This window comes from Galleria mellonella, unplaced genomic scaffold (assembly GCF_026898425.1).
Source record: "Galleria mellonella isolate WM207_F2 unplaced genomic scaffold, CSIRO_AGI_GalMel_v1 utg3070, whole genome shotgun sequence".
In the NCBI taxonomy this organism is placed as follows: Eukaryota; Metazoa; Arthropoda; class Insecta; order Lepidoptera; family Pyralidae; genus Galleria; species Galleria mellonella.
In genome coordinates this window covers 430,650-446,637 of record NW_026442069.1, presented here as the reverse complement: position 1 = coordinate 446,637, position 15,988 = coordinate 430,650, and the positions used below count along the sequence as shown (strand labels likewise).

At 36.0% G+C, this 15,988-nt stretch overlaps 1 protein-coding gene across 2 annotated transcripts in view; it reads right to left on the bottom strand.

Moving 5' to 3' along the window:
• The window catches only part of LOC113519372 (calcium/calmodulin-dependent protein kinase kinase 1), a 215,073-nt gene that overhangs the window by 54,734 nt on the left and 144,351 nt on the right, over positions 1-15,988 (bottom strand). The gene's annotated exons all lie outside the window — the stretch shown is intronic.

Sequence of the window (15,988 nt, the reverse complement as noted above, 5' to 3'; positions counted from 1 at the left end):
TCTTTCATGTTTTGATAAGTTCGTAACAGGATTGCAAAGCAGCATTGCAGGATTGCAAGAGTCCTGGGGGATGTGCTAACATACCGGCGCATCCCCCAAATGGTAGGGTGAGCACGCCAGCCACCCTATCTTGAGAACGAAGACCTGCTCTTACCATCAGGGGGCGGGTCGCTGCCGTCGGAGATGTGGTGAGTGCGAAAGCGAACCCAAGTCTTTGACATATGGCACCTCGAGGGTATATCGTCTGGTTTTTGGTGGGTACACTCCCATATTACGGGGGGATTGCCACAGTACCCATTCACCCCCCACAAGGTGTATGGGTCTGCATGAAGCATTTACCAGACGTTAAAAAAAAGGATTGCAAGATTGGAAAGCAGGATTTTGTTCCTCAAAGTTAAAGAGCCGCAGCACGAGATTAATATGACTCAACCATATAATAGATTTAAACTTTGCTTTATTGTTATTTTCACTATTTACAAAGCTTGTTAAAATTTCTGTATTACTTAAATAAATAAACAAGCTGAGAATAAACTTATTTATTAAACATAACACGAGTATAAAGTAAACAATTATTTTACAAATAATTCGTTGTCTGTGGAAGTTTAATAACTATACAAACTTCACATAATTGCAGCTGTAATAAGAATATAATAATAAGAAATAAAGTTTTTTCAAACGACATCTGGATTTAATCTTGATTTTTAGTATAAATATATAGACAATTACCTTTTTTTTTATACAAATTAGAACGGCAAACAAGCTGACGGTCCACCTGATGGAAAGTGGTAACCGTCGCCTATAGACATGAGCAGTACCATGGACATAACAGAGTATACTGTTTCGCCCATGACACCCCCCATGCGTTGCCATTCCTGAGGACTCAGGTGTTATTTCTCTTTACCCAGTAAATACACGCCATATCCCACCTTTCAAACCGAAACACAGCCACGCAATCACAACTACTTCACGGTAGAAACACGAATGAGACAGAGGTACCCAAGCAATCGACTTTTGTACAAAGTCTCCCTCTGGTAAATGTTATTATTATGTCTGTCTGTCTATTAATAGTATACAAATCAGTTCAACAATTTAAGTGCGATTAAGAACAAATATAGACGCGTCTACACAAGTTCCCAGTTTCATTACGTTAGTAGGACAGTATGTTGTTTGTATTTTTAATAAACAATTTCGTCAAACACAGTCCTTTATAGGTAGAAACAAGAAGGCCAAATTTGTCCTCAAAGTTAAAGCTTTCGCCGGGGGCATTAAGCCAAACAATTTCTCCGAACACTATCCATTATGCAGTTGGTAGAACGTGCACAACGAGGCAAAGCTACTCCTCAAACTTAAGGCTTTCATATATTAAAGCTTATGAACTTAGCATCGTAGACATTTTCCACAGAAATTGTGAATTGTAACCTAGTCAAAAGATTTTGAGTTAGTTTGGTATATTCGTAATTGTAAATACATAAACGCATGCACGCACACATATACGTACTCGTTCTATGCTGAGACCGCTGTAATGTGTATTTTTTTTTTATACAACTTAGAATGGCAAACAAGCTGACGGCCCACCTGATGGCAAGTGGTAACCGTCGCCTATAGACAAAAGCAGTGCCATGCACATATGATTTTTTCTCATACATGCATATATACGCATGTATGAGAAAAAAATCATATACCAGAGGGAGACTTTGTACAAAAGTCGTTTGCTTGGGCACCTCTGTTTCATTCGTGTTTCTACCGTGAAGCAGTTGTGTTTGCATTGCTGTGTTTCGGTTTGAAGAATACGATATGCCAGTGAATTTACAGTGTACAGAGGAACAACACCTGAGTCCTCAGGCAACGCATGGGGGGTATCATGAGCGAAACAGTATACTGTGTTATGTCCATGGTACTGCTCATGTCTAAAGGCGACGGTTACCTCTTACCATCAGGTGGTCCGTCAGCTTGTTTGCCATTCTAAGTTGTATAAAAAAAAAAGACATTATTGCTAGCAATGTACCCCGTCAGGTTGACCGTAAAGGTCAACAGGGAAACCAAAAAGGTAAACTACATTTTATTATATATATTTATTTCTAGTTGGTATAAAGGTAGTTTCAATGCAATATACTGCAATATACCTTTGCTTAACTTGACAAGATTTATGGGCGTTTAACATTTCAGCTGCTTCGCTCTGCACCGAGAGATATATTGGTTGGATTTATGAATGTCTAGAAAGTTCTAGATATACCGAATTTACCGGAATTTAATAAAGTATTATTGTGTTTAATTATTATTTATTATTCAATTTGTATTTGAGACAACTATAGGTAAAAGTAACATACTGTGATATTATTATGTTTTGACACTAAATTGAGATTTCGTAGTTTATATCTATCCTATTTAAGAGCTGCGCTCTTGTCGGTGGAGCTCTTGCCACTCACTACGATTTTCAGCGAGCCTCTTCACCTCTTGATACGACACGACACCAACTCCTTCCTTGATCTGCCTGATGTAACTAAAGTAATAATAGTAAAGTAGTAGTTTATAAAAGAGGGAAATTTAAATATTTTTTCTAATGTTCTTTTTATGTGCTGCCGACCTTTTAAAAACGAATATGCTCTAAAAGTATTGTTGCTGGAACTTAATTCCAAAGCGTGGTTGTGCGTGAAAGATAGTGCCTTTTAAAAATGCATGGTGAAGAACTGCCATTCTATGGTGCATGATATACAGCGCGAAAGTCTAAAAATTAATATTAAGATACTAGTTATAAAAAGACAAAATGACAATGACTAAAAAAATGACTTATTAGTTTTATTTTTTAATTCAAATGTATTAGTTAAACATAAGAATAAATAGTCAATATATTTATTATTTTTTAATAGAAACATCTATAATGTTTCCTTCTATTATTGTACGCATACTGCCCGCTAGTAATTAATGCTCCTTTCCACTCAGGGTTTGCTGGAAGAGAACTCTTACAGAGTTAAGCTCGCCTGTTGTACATCTTTATTTTATATATATTATATGTTGTAATTTTTTTGTGTACAATAAAGAATAAATAAATAAATAAAAAAATAAATAAGAATAGAGTAACATAAACAAATTAAATAACTAAAGTACTAGAGGTATTGAAATAAATATTTTAGAATAGTAATCACTAGAGTGGATTTCAAGGAAAATACTTTTTCCGGTTGGCTTCTATTTTTCACAGATAAACACCGGTATGTCTCTCCTAAAATAACACATCATAATTAAACCTCTGAACCGTAGATCATGTTTTAACTAAAGTACCATTTATGTGCAATTACTGGGCTTCTGAGTCGACACCGACCTTCACAAATAAACGTTAAGTATAACAGGTTGAATTATAAGTCGTTAAAATTTTACGACGCCAAGTAAAATGTATGTGGGCACACGATAAAACGTTTCAGCCGAAGAATAAAACAGCTTATAAGCTTACCTACTTGCTGTTTTGAACGGTATAAAATAATATAGTAATCTATTTTTTTTTTATGGGTGAAAATGGTATGGTAACCCCGCCTGCGCTAACGGGATACGCTGGCGGTGAACCAGTGAAGGGTGATAGATGAGAATGAAAACAGGCCAGTTAGCCCATCATGATGAATTCATCAGGAATTAACCATGATGATTCCAGGGAGAACCGCGAGGAGGTCGACCTGGTTGGGTATATTGCTAGCAATAGGATTCTGTCTCCATTACTAACAATCCCTTTTCCCCCTATAGTAATCTATTTAAATTTATGCCATAAATGGCATTTAATAACTTGAGGTTTTGTTTCACATAAATTGATCGTTAGCGCGATAAATTTATGGGAGCAAAGCGTAGCCAATATTTTTCGATTAAAAAAAAAATAAGATTTTTTTTACAAAGCTATATGTATAGTAAGGTTAAAACTGATTGCATATTAACTCCTTTTTTATAAAACTAGAGGGAGACTTTGTACGTGTAGTCGTTTGCTTGTGTACCTCTGTCCCATTCGTGTTTCTACCGTGAAGCAGTCGTGTTTACATGGTTGTATTTCGGTTTGAAGGGTGGGATATGGCAGTGAATTTACAGGGTACAGAGGAATAACACCTGAGTCCGCAGGAATGGCAACGCATGGGGGGTATTATGGGCGAAACAGTATACTCTGTTATGTCCATGGTACTGCTCATGTGTATAGGCGACGATTACCACTTTCCATCAGGTGGGCCGTCAGCTTGTTTGCCATTCTAAGTTGTATAAAAAAATATACACATATATTTATAGAAAGATAAATATACTAATATATATTAAGTACTACGGCGAAGATGATTTTTCTAAAATAGTAATTTTAACTTGCAACTTAAAATTCCCTGTTTTTGACACTTTTTCGAATTGAGAATTTAATTCAAAAGAGACAAAACAGTTCAATACTTAAAGTTTTAATAGGTAAAGGTTTATAGGAAAGACTAGCGGCCCGTCCCGGCACGGGTGGACATTTTTAACATTTCCCTTCACTGCTCTGCTCCTATTGATCGTAGCGTGATGAAAAGTATACTATAACCTGTCCAGGAGTATGAACAATAATTGTACCAAGTTTTCTTAAAATCCGTCGAGTAGTTTTTGTTTCTATACATACAGACAGACAGACAAAATTTTTACCGATTGCATTTTTGGCATCAGTATCGATCACTAATCACCCCCTGATAGTTATTTTGGAAATATATTTCATGTACAGAATTGACCTCTCTACAGATTTATTATAAGTATAGATTGGCCGTTTTTTACGAAGAAGGCGGTTAGTTTTTATTATCCAACGAAAAAGGAGGTTCTCACGTCGAAGCGTGTTGATAGACATATTTTTTTTAGTTATGACCCTGCAAAATATTTTATAGAGAGAGATCTATGACTTTTTTTATGAATAGAATAGAAATCATTTATTCAAATAAACTTACATTGAAGCACTTTTGAAAAGTCATTACATTTTTTTTAATCTACCGCTCGTTCGGAAAGCTGTCTCATCACAAGAAGAACGAGCAAGAAACTTGCGTGTTGCTCTTTTAAATAATTTTATTATTACTTTACATTTTTAAGCTTAATTGTGTGAATACAAACCACCAATTAGCACTAATTCAATTAAATACTCAAAAAGAAAAAATATTGAATACATAACCAACTGGTTAAACAATTAATAAGAGGAAATCAGTCATAGTGATTAGAGCAGACCAGTCCCTACAAGCAGCACCCGTTCACGAGTATGACGGATGAGCCAGCCATCACTGCGCTCGACCATATTTTAGGGAGCCCAATGACCCGGCCCACCACGCCGCCACAAGTCTGGACATTTTAGTGAGCATGACTACTCAAAACACTAGACCACGTCAAAGCTACTCACAATTGCCATCTGATAGTTATAGTATTCACATTTTACATAAGAATGCATGCGGCAATTAATACAAAAAACCGCTACGCTTTCATATTTCTAAAATTAATCAATTAAATCAAGAAAGCAATGAGAAAATAAAATTATAACGTTGTATGCTAATAAACTAATTATTTACTTGATATGTTGTCATCTATGAATTCGTCTATCCTGTAATAGGCTTTCTTACATAAAAATTGTTTAATATAAGATTTGAATTGCCTCTCTGTCAGATTTAATGCAGATTCCGGCAGTTTATTATAAAATCTTATGCAATTACCATAGAATGAATTACTTATTTTGTGCAGACGGCATTTAGGTAAAATAAGCTTATTTATATTGCGTAAGTTTCTACTTGTACAGTCTTTGAGTTTTTTAAAACTCTCTAAGTTCTTCCGTGTATACATAATATTTTCATAAATGTATTGTGAAGTAACTGTGAGGATATTTGAGTCTTTAAAGCACTGACGTAATGACTCTCTTGAACCCATACCATAAATAGAACGTATGGCTCTCTTTTGTAAAACAAATATAGTATTTATATCGGCTGCTTTACCCCACAGCAGTATGCCGTAAGACATTATGCTATGGAAATAACTAAAATATACAAGTTTAGCCGTCGCCACGTCTGTTAATTGCCTAATTCTTCTAATTGCATATGCAGCAGAACTGAGTCTACTGGCCAATTTTGAAATATGGGGCCCCCATTGTAATTTCGAGTCCACTGTTATACCTAAAAAAACTGTATCATTAACAAAATTTACTATTTCGTCATTAAGCAATAACTGTGTATTTATTAGTCTTACATTAGGAAGTGTAAATTTTATACACTTTGTTTTGCTGGAATTTAATAATAGGTTATTACATGTAAACCAATTTAATATTGCAGACATAGCACAATTTACATCGTCTAATTGATTACTTTGACGTCCAATTTTAAACACTAACGAAGTATCATCCGCAAACAGCACTATATCTGCAATTTTCTCTACCATAAAGGGAAGGTCATTTATGTAGATTAAAAAGAGAAAGGGGCCTAAGATTGACCCTTGTGGAACGCCCATCTTAATATTAGCTCCCTTAGATTTTACACCGTCAATATCTACAGTTTGAACCCTATCCTCTAAATAAGTTCTCATTAATTTTAGATCATTATCTCTTATACCATAATGTTCGAGCTTGTACAAAAGCGTTTTATGATCCACACAATCAAATGCCTTTGATAGGTCACAAAAAACTCCGAGTGCATCCTGTGACCTCTCCCAAGATTCGAAAATATGTGTCATTAGCGCAACTCCTGCGTCAGTGGTAGACTTGCCGGCGGTGAAACCATATTGCTGACTGTGAAGCAGTCCGTTAACCCTGAAGTGATGTAACATTTGATTTAACATTATCTTTTCAAACACCTTACTTAGAACTGGCAAAATAGATATAGGTCTATAGTTCCCTGGCTCAAATTTATCTCCTGATTTAAATAGTGGGATTAATTTGCTAAATTTCATTAAATGTGGAAAAACGCCATTATCAATACATTTATTAAAAATAGTGGCTAGATATGGAGCAACAATATCTATGAAAGAACTAACTACTTTTACAGACATGCCCCAAAGGTCTTCCGTATTTTTTAAATTTAGCTGTTTGAATATTTTTATGATATGAAAGGGGCTAACATGTGAAAATTTAAATCTTAAAGAACAACAACCGATATTAGTCTCTAGTAATTTTTTTGCTCGAGATTGAGATGAGTCCAGAGAAGATGTAATATCAATCGGAATATTAGCAAAAAAATCTTCAAAAATATTAACTACATCTTTTGTTGTTGTTATTAATTTATTATCATAATTTAATGTAAATTGATTACAGGCTATTTTAGATCTTCCAGTTTCTTTATTTATAATGCTCCAGATGGTTTTAATTTTGTCAGAAGACTGCTTAATTTGTTTATTAAAATAATTAGACTTAGCCATAATACAAACTTTTTTAAAAATTTTAGAATAATTTTTTACATAAGTAGTGAATTTGTCATCAAATCGATATTTTTTTTGATCGTATAAATCAAACAAAATATTTCTACTTTTAAGTATTCCTACTGTTGCCCATTCCGTGAATTTAGATTTAACATGAACTTCTTTTTTCTTGAAAAATTGTTCATATTTTCCGGATAAAATATTAATTAGCTTGGTGTAAAGATAATCAGGATTATTACTAGATTGTAACAGCAAATCCAATTTATTTTTAATCGCGCTTTTGTATTTATTAATATTGTAAACATTTATTTGTCTTTTTGATTTTTTATTATTGTTGACTTTATTGATTTGACTGCTAAACTTAACAACTTGACCACAGTGATCTGAAGGAAGTTTATTTATTATGAATTTTTCTGTATACTCGCAGTTACAAAAAACATTGTCAAGACAAGTAGCAGACGTGGCAGTTACACGAGTGGGTTCATGAAAGACATGACATAAATCAAACGACTGAAATAAACTAATAAATTTTGTACATGTGGGTGTGTTACAAAGAATATCAACGTTAAAATCTCCACATACAATAATTTTTTTAATACTATTAAATACTTTTTTTAAAATATCCTCCATCACCCCTTCAAAAACATTGTAATCACTATTAGGAGGCCTGTACACACATATAAGGATATAATTTTCTAGTTCTATACAAGATAATTCTATACAACACTCAATAGAAAGTCTAACAATGTCAGCACGTTCCTTTACTTTAATATTATTTCTTGCAATTATCATAGACCCGCCTCTGTTAACTGACTTTCTATTGAAGCAGCTGACAACGTTATAATTATTTAAATTGAACATCATATTGCTTTCTTTAAGCCAATGTTCTGTGAAACAGACAATATCAATATTATACTTTTCTAAAAATAATTGTATAATTAACTCGCTGCCGGGAAAACTTTGTATGTTCTGATGAACAATTATTAATTCTGATTGCTTTCCCTTTGTCTTTGTGAGCAGTTTAAATCTGCAGTCATAGTACTTATGTCACAAATATTAATAGAATTATCTGTTATGTCAGCATTTTTATGTTTAAGTTTACCATGTAAACTGTTCATGTAGTCAATATTATAAGCCACTAAAGTGGCTATTTTATTTTTAGATGATTTAGAAAGATACATTGTATCTTTTGTCAAATAAAAATCACTAATAAAACTATTAGTATCAAAAAATGTCAAAATGTCACTATGACGACATGTCAATGTATGTAATAAGTTATTCAGGTAATGTACCTTACTGTTAATTTTTTTATGAAGATGTCTATTTGTGTAAGGAAAAGCGCACAATACAATCTTATACACATTTAATTGTAATAAATATTCAATTCCTTTAATTACATCCTGCCTATTTAATTGAATACTATTACCAAAAAATAACACAATTGTGGTCATATTGTTCATTTTCGTAGACTTAATTTTATTTATTATTTGTGTAAATGATGCTTCTGGCATGCAGTAGTTTAATAAATCACCCTTAAGATGATACTTCAAAATAGACCCAAAGTTACAGCCTATTCTGTCAGAGAACACCATTGTGCTACTCTTAGGGTTACAGTCACTGGCACAAACACCCTGAACTTCATTTTCCAGCACAGTTACAACTGAATTATTATTTGATATATTTGTGTGATTACATGTACAATGCTTAGTCAACGACTCAAAACGGTCAGCATTGTATTTACTGACATCAATCAGATCATCCATTGCTAAAATATGCTCCTGGATTTGTTTCTGAGAGATAATATACTTTGTATTTAAATCATGAAGCGAAGATTCTAAACTATTGATTTTTGAAGTTAGGTAGTCTGTATCAATGTCATATAACTTTTGGCTTTCCACTAACTTATTATTACACTTATTAATGTAATCATGCAATTTTAAATTATTCAAAGTGTTTTTTTTCAATAATTGTCCCTTTTTGCAACGCTTATTTAATATATTCCGATTCTTAATTATAAACTTTTTTAGTTTTAAATATTTTTTAAATTTATTATTACTCAACATACAAATATTACTGTTATAGTTGCCTAATTTAGGTGATGTATCACTAGTAAGGTCAATTACAACAGGATGGGTGCATGGAACTGTAGTAGAAGGAGGCACACAGTCAACACTAATAAGTTCCTCATATAAATTACTAATCTCATTACTTTGTCGAGATTCCAATCTTGTGTCTAAATCATTGATTTTAGAATATGCCTGCTTTAACTCAAGTTCCAATTCAGTGATACGCCTCAAGGCTTGCTCATGAGTGTCACTACATTGATGAAAGCTACTTATTAGTTCTTGAAGCTGATCCCGCTGCTCAATAACTTCCTGATGGCTATTATGAAGTTCTGACAATTCTGATTTTAATTGGGTATTTTTATTTATAATTTTTAAAATTTCATCTTCACTCTCTTCTCTCTCCCTGATCAACTTGTCACTGAGATCTTTGGATGCCTGAAGTTCTTGTAGGGCCACTTTAAGCTTCATCTCTGTCTGCCGTGCAGTTGTGGAACGGGTAGATAGTGACATTATTGAATATATGAATAGTTACTAGGGAGAGTGAAGTGAGTTATTTCTAAAAAAAAGTATCACAACGAGAACAGCAACTGAACCTTACTTATTTTATGTGTTAAAATTTTGAATAATTTTTGTTAGTTAGTTTGTTATGGAATTCGGAATGGGGAACAAGCGTACAGTAAGCGGTAGCCGGTGCCTAAAGAAGTGAACTACGCTGTGACATTAAATTATGCATTTTTTTATACAACTTAGAATGGCAAACAAGCTGACGGTCCACCTGATGGAAAGTGGTAACCGTCGCCTATAGACATGAGCAGTACCATGGACATAACAGAGTATACTGTTTCGCCCATGATACCCCCCATGCGTTGCCATTCCTGAGGACTCAGGTGTTATTCCTCTGTACGCAGTAAATTCACGCCATATCCCACCCTTCAAACCGAAACACAGCCATGCAAACACAACTGCTTCACGGTTGAAACACGAATGGGACAGAGGTACCCAAGCAATCAACTTTTGTACAAAGTCTCCCTCTGGTAATTTGCCTTGTGGCCATTGTGCCCATTATGGGTACCATGACTTTTTATTCTTAAGGACCATAGTGTATTTCCTTTATGTTATGTTATTTAAAGGCCATATCCTTCCTTACTGACCTAAATTGTTTGATGTATAGAGGAATACATAAATTTGTTTTTTTTTTTTTTATAAATATAGCTGAATATATTACATATACCGCCATCTAGCTTCAATTTTTTTCTTTAACTGTATATGCTGTTGGCCGCAGATGGCCTTTACAGCTTCACCGAACGCGTATGCAGGGGCGAGTGCAGATGGCATTCCAAGCCCGCGAGAGGGGAGCGACGATAGGCGTCGGCTCTTACTTATGGACTGCGGCGTACGCCCAAGGGTGTTAGAGTGGCTCGGACCTCGGTTTAAGCCACCGCACTTCGACCGCCGTCAAGGGTCGGTATGTCGTGATGGGTGGAAACTCGGAGTTGTAGAGATGTGTTCGGGCGCAACCTGATCGCGCGCGGACCGTGTGTCGCGGTGGGTCTTCGTCCCCGTTGGCGGGAACGGTGTGTGCGGTGTGCGGGCGTATCTGCGGGGTCTCTTGACGAAGATTCCGAAGAGAGGGGAGTTCCAAACTAAACAGAGCTTGTATTATGGATACTCTTCTTTCCTATTTAAGAGCTGCGCTCTTGTCGATGGAGCTCTTGCTACTCACTGCGATATTCAGCGAGTCTCTTCAACTCTTGATACGACACGATACTAACTTTTTTTGATCTGCCTAATGTACCTATGGCTTGGTCTCCCTTTCCCCTCCTTCTATCTTACCTTCTCTTCTAATGTTCATAAGATTGTCGTGTCGTATCAAATATTCCAACATCTTCTCTCTTCTGATTCTATTGGTACTAGACAACCGATAAATCTTTTTTTTTTGCAAATATGCATTTAAAGTACATGTACAGTGAACGCTCCATATAAGTAACTTCTCTATAAGCATCTGTTATGTCCACGGCACTGCTCATGTCTATAGGCGACGGTTACCACTTTCCATCAGATGGGCCGTCAGCTTGTTTGCCATTCTAAGTTGTATAAAACCAACATTTTTTATATTTTATTTGTTCTACTCAGTTTAATTAGTAAAAGATATAAGTAAAAATATTTTCCAGACGATAAGTATATTTATACTCCTTTTTTCCTATAAGTAACTTTTTCTAATAAGATTTTTATTTATTGAAATTGGTTTATATATATAATGAGTAGCTTATATAGAGCGTTAACTGTATCAAAATACAGGATTCCGGATCCCGCCGCCTTTTAAAGCAGTGGTAGGTAAATACATTAAACTATTTCGTGTAAACTGACATTGTATTGTCAATAATTAAGATACGGGTAACTCGTTTACTGACTCCGTCCCTTTCATGCCATAGTCGACAGATAGTAATCAAATCATCTGCTTGACTGAATTTCTCGTATAGTATATATTTACTGTGGATATATAATTAAATCATCTACTGATGCACACATATTCGAAGCGAAAAAGAAATCATTACACAGGAGTTTCAAAGGAGTGCTCTACTTGTGAAAAGGAACATATTTTCTAAAGAAATAAGACTCGAAATGGGACAAAAATGTTGAATCTTCTTCATTTCGTTTGAAGCCACTCGCATTTCAACAAATCTGCCTTTTCATCCTCACCAATCACCCGCTACTGGTGCCCCGCTAGTGTATACCGATAGCGCAGGCGGAGCTACCATTCCGTTATCATCCACAAAAAAAAAATACCTATATATACTTAATTCCTTACTAATATTTTAAATGTAAAAACATGTTTGTTTGTTTACTTCTTGGCGCCTTAACCTATCGTTACCAATTTGGTATACAGGTGCTTAGGTTAGAAGAGGACATAGCAACTATTTACCTCTTTTAATAAAAATATATAATATATAGTAAGGGGGGAGGGAGGGATTGTTAGTAATGGAGACTGAGAATCCTATTGCTAGCAATATACCCAACCAGGTCGACCTCCTCGCGGTTCTCCCTGGAAACTATCATAGTTAATTCCTGATGAATTCATCATGATGGGCTAACTGGCCTGTTTTCATTCTCATCGATCACCCTTCACTGGTGCTCCGCCAGCGTATCCCGTTAGCGCGGGCGGGGTTACCATGCCATTTTCACCCATCAAAAAAAACATATATAGTAAGGGGGAGGAGAAGGGATTATTAGTAACGGGGATTAGCAACCCTATTACTAACAATATACCCTATCAGGTCGACCTCCTCGCGGTACCCTCTGGAACCATAGTGATTGCTTCATTGTTGAATTTGTCACGATGGGCTAACTGACCTGCTCATCTTCACTTATCATCCCTCACTGGTGCCCCGCCAGCGTATACCGATAGCGCAGGCGAGTTTACCATTCCATTATCACCCATTACAAAAAAAAAAAAATAGATATAAATGTTCGCGACATTGTAATCTCCTTGTATAGTTCATAGCGATATTTTATAGTTATTTTTGTTAGCATAAGTCATTAGTTTTAATCGTTTAAATTGTTAATTTTACATAGATTTTTTTATGATGTATCTATAGCTTGTAAGTGGAATAAAGCATTTTATTGTGTCTAGTCCTTATTACCCACAAATAGAAATAAGGAAAGATTGTAAAAACACTAGTAATAAGGATAATTATAACCAATAAATAGACGCCAAATGGTGCCGCTCTGAAGAATCACGCGTCCCTCTCACACTCGCCCCGTCCCGCTCGCACAGACTCACTAATATGAGTTAGTACATGTTATCGTGCGACCGGGCGGGTATAAAGATAGGCCGCCTACCGTCGAGCGGCATGCACTCCCCAACCGATAAAGGAAATAGGAGAAACTCTTCAGTACGGAACCGGGAGCTTCAAGAAAGGATTATTATCGTTTCTCTCCAGCCTGAACCAGCACCCCTACAGTCCACGCCTACCGTACGGTCAAGCCGCACCGCACAGTAAATAAATAAACATCACAGAATCTATTGCATTACATATGGTGCATATCTACCATCATCAGCTATATGTATACCTCTGAGGTAAGCTAATCAATCAATAAGGACTATTTTAAATCAAATAGTTTACAAATAGCCAGTAAGTGCGATGATTTCAGTACCGCTACCACGAGTTTCTGCAGGCAATTTACTACAGTAGATTATTTTTAAGCTTCTACAACCATTCGATAGTTATGTTACTATGACCTTTGATTTGTTGCATCAGCAGTTAGCTGTCCATTGCTGAACATAACCTCCCCCATAAGAGGGGAAAAGGGGTTGTTAGCAATGGAGTTTGACAGCCCCATTGCTAACAATATGCCCTATTAGGTCGACCTCCACGTGGTTCCCCCTGGAAACCATCGTGAACAATTCTCGTTGAATTCGTCACGATGGGCTAACTGACTGCTTTCATCTTCTTGACATTGGACTACCAACTAATGAGAGGACTGTATATTCCTCGGCGTTTCTTAGGGATATTCACGACAGTTTATACCGAGAAACTGCCATCCCTTCTGATTGTACGGCCGTACCATCATCACCTACTTTCTTTTAGTTTGTCCATTATTGGTGCCCATCTAAAAAATCTTTTCGTGAGCTCATTGCGTATTTATTTTTATTTTTATTTATACAACTTAGAATGGCAAACAAGCTGACAAATTTTCCCTCTACATATATACAAAGTCTCCCTCTGTTAACTGTATACACCTGAATATAGGCCTCTCCCTGTTGAGAGGTTTTGCCAGTGGTTGCCACTTGGCAGGCGGGTTGGCAAACACAGTTGGGCTTTGGTCATATTGTAAGTTGTTCGCTGTTACCCATTCCTCGATCAGTTCCTTTAGTCGCCTCTTATGACACCCACAGTAACTGAAGGCGTGGCCCATTCTATGTCCGAATCACACGGCGAGATCTTATCCATACGGGATAGTAATTTAATATACGTAAACAAAAACGGTATGTAGTATAGTTTACGATAGACGAATGACTATCGAATACTAAAACTGCTGTAGAAACTTAATAGTAATGTACTGTAGTGAACTATGTGTACAAACTCATGGTAGCGATGCAGGTCTGTTGTAAACAGGCGCACTATACGATTGGTGTACAACTAACAAATAGCAACTCCATTGACGTAATGCCTGATTTCAGCATTTACTCAATTCGTGCAAGTTTATTTCTGTATTGAGCGTAGGTCTTCGCGAGCTGTGGCTGCGGTTGTCTCGGGAATGGAATATATTGCATTGGAGTTTGAGTCAATAGTGCTTAATGAAAATGGAAACAAATAAATAACTGACGTGATCACAGTGAAATGAAGATAGTCTGCTGGGATCTAATAGTGCAATTAGTAATCTTTTTTATACAAATAAGCATACGGCCCACCTGATGGTAAGTGGTTACTGTACCCTATGAACATCTGCAATACCAGAGGTATTACACGTGCGTTGTCGACCCTGAAGAAACTACTTTACCCCCCCTTTTGAAAAATCCCATGCTGTAGTCTCTTGGGAAAACCTCGGCAGGGAGCTCATTTCATAACCTGAGTGTTCGTGGGAGAACAGTGGACACAAAACATACATTTTTATGATTATCTATTTTGGCTTGAAGAAATTGAAATATAAGAGCTTTGATTCAATGTGAGGAGTATCGTATCGCAGTCGGTCGTTCCCCCGACTGAGCTGTCGCCGGCCGCTCAAGTGTCGCGTAAGCTTTCAATTATGAATTCATAGACATTTCTATTTCAAACTCAATGGTACATCGTATATTTAATCTCGATTGAATCGTTCTCCATTTAAATTTAGTTCATCCTGAGCGATTTTCATTTATAAATCATATAAATATAAACAACAATGGCTTCCTCTATATTTTACTAATATAATAAAATTGGAATTAGACGATGTCTTGGAGTTGTTCAAGAAAAAAATATATGGGGTCCAAATCTTAATTTTCTATCTATAGACAGACAGACAAAATTAAGATTTGGACCCCCATTTTATGTTTGTTTCGGTATCATCAAAAAAATACAGCACATTTAAAAGTTTCTTACACTTTAAGATGTACACGTCTACGATGGAAAAATTTGTCTTCTAAATTTATCTTCCTCAATGGCGTAGAGGTGAACAAGTCATTTTACGTAAATGACTTCCAGCTTAGATTCCTGGTTAAATTAATTTAAGAAACGAACTACTCTGGATTAATTCGGGTACTCTGGATTATTCTAGGTGTTTAGGGTGCCTTAGACGTCAATCGTCTGGTTCCCCATCACACCTGAGTATTTTACCTTGAAGATCAAGAGATTGGTGTGATTATGTGGAGTGTCTTATTAAAAAAAATGGCTACTCTGTAATCTATTTTGAGGAAAGCAACATGATGCTAAGTGGTTCGAAAGAAATAGGTCGTTCAATATACAAATACTTGTAAGACGACGTGGCCGGTGGCCGGTGCACCGTGTCTGCCGGTGATGTGTATCCAGCCGGATAATATTTACACTCAACCGGTTCAGTGCGCATCGTCGTGTATTATCGATACCTAACCT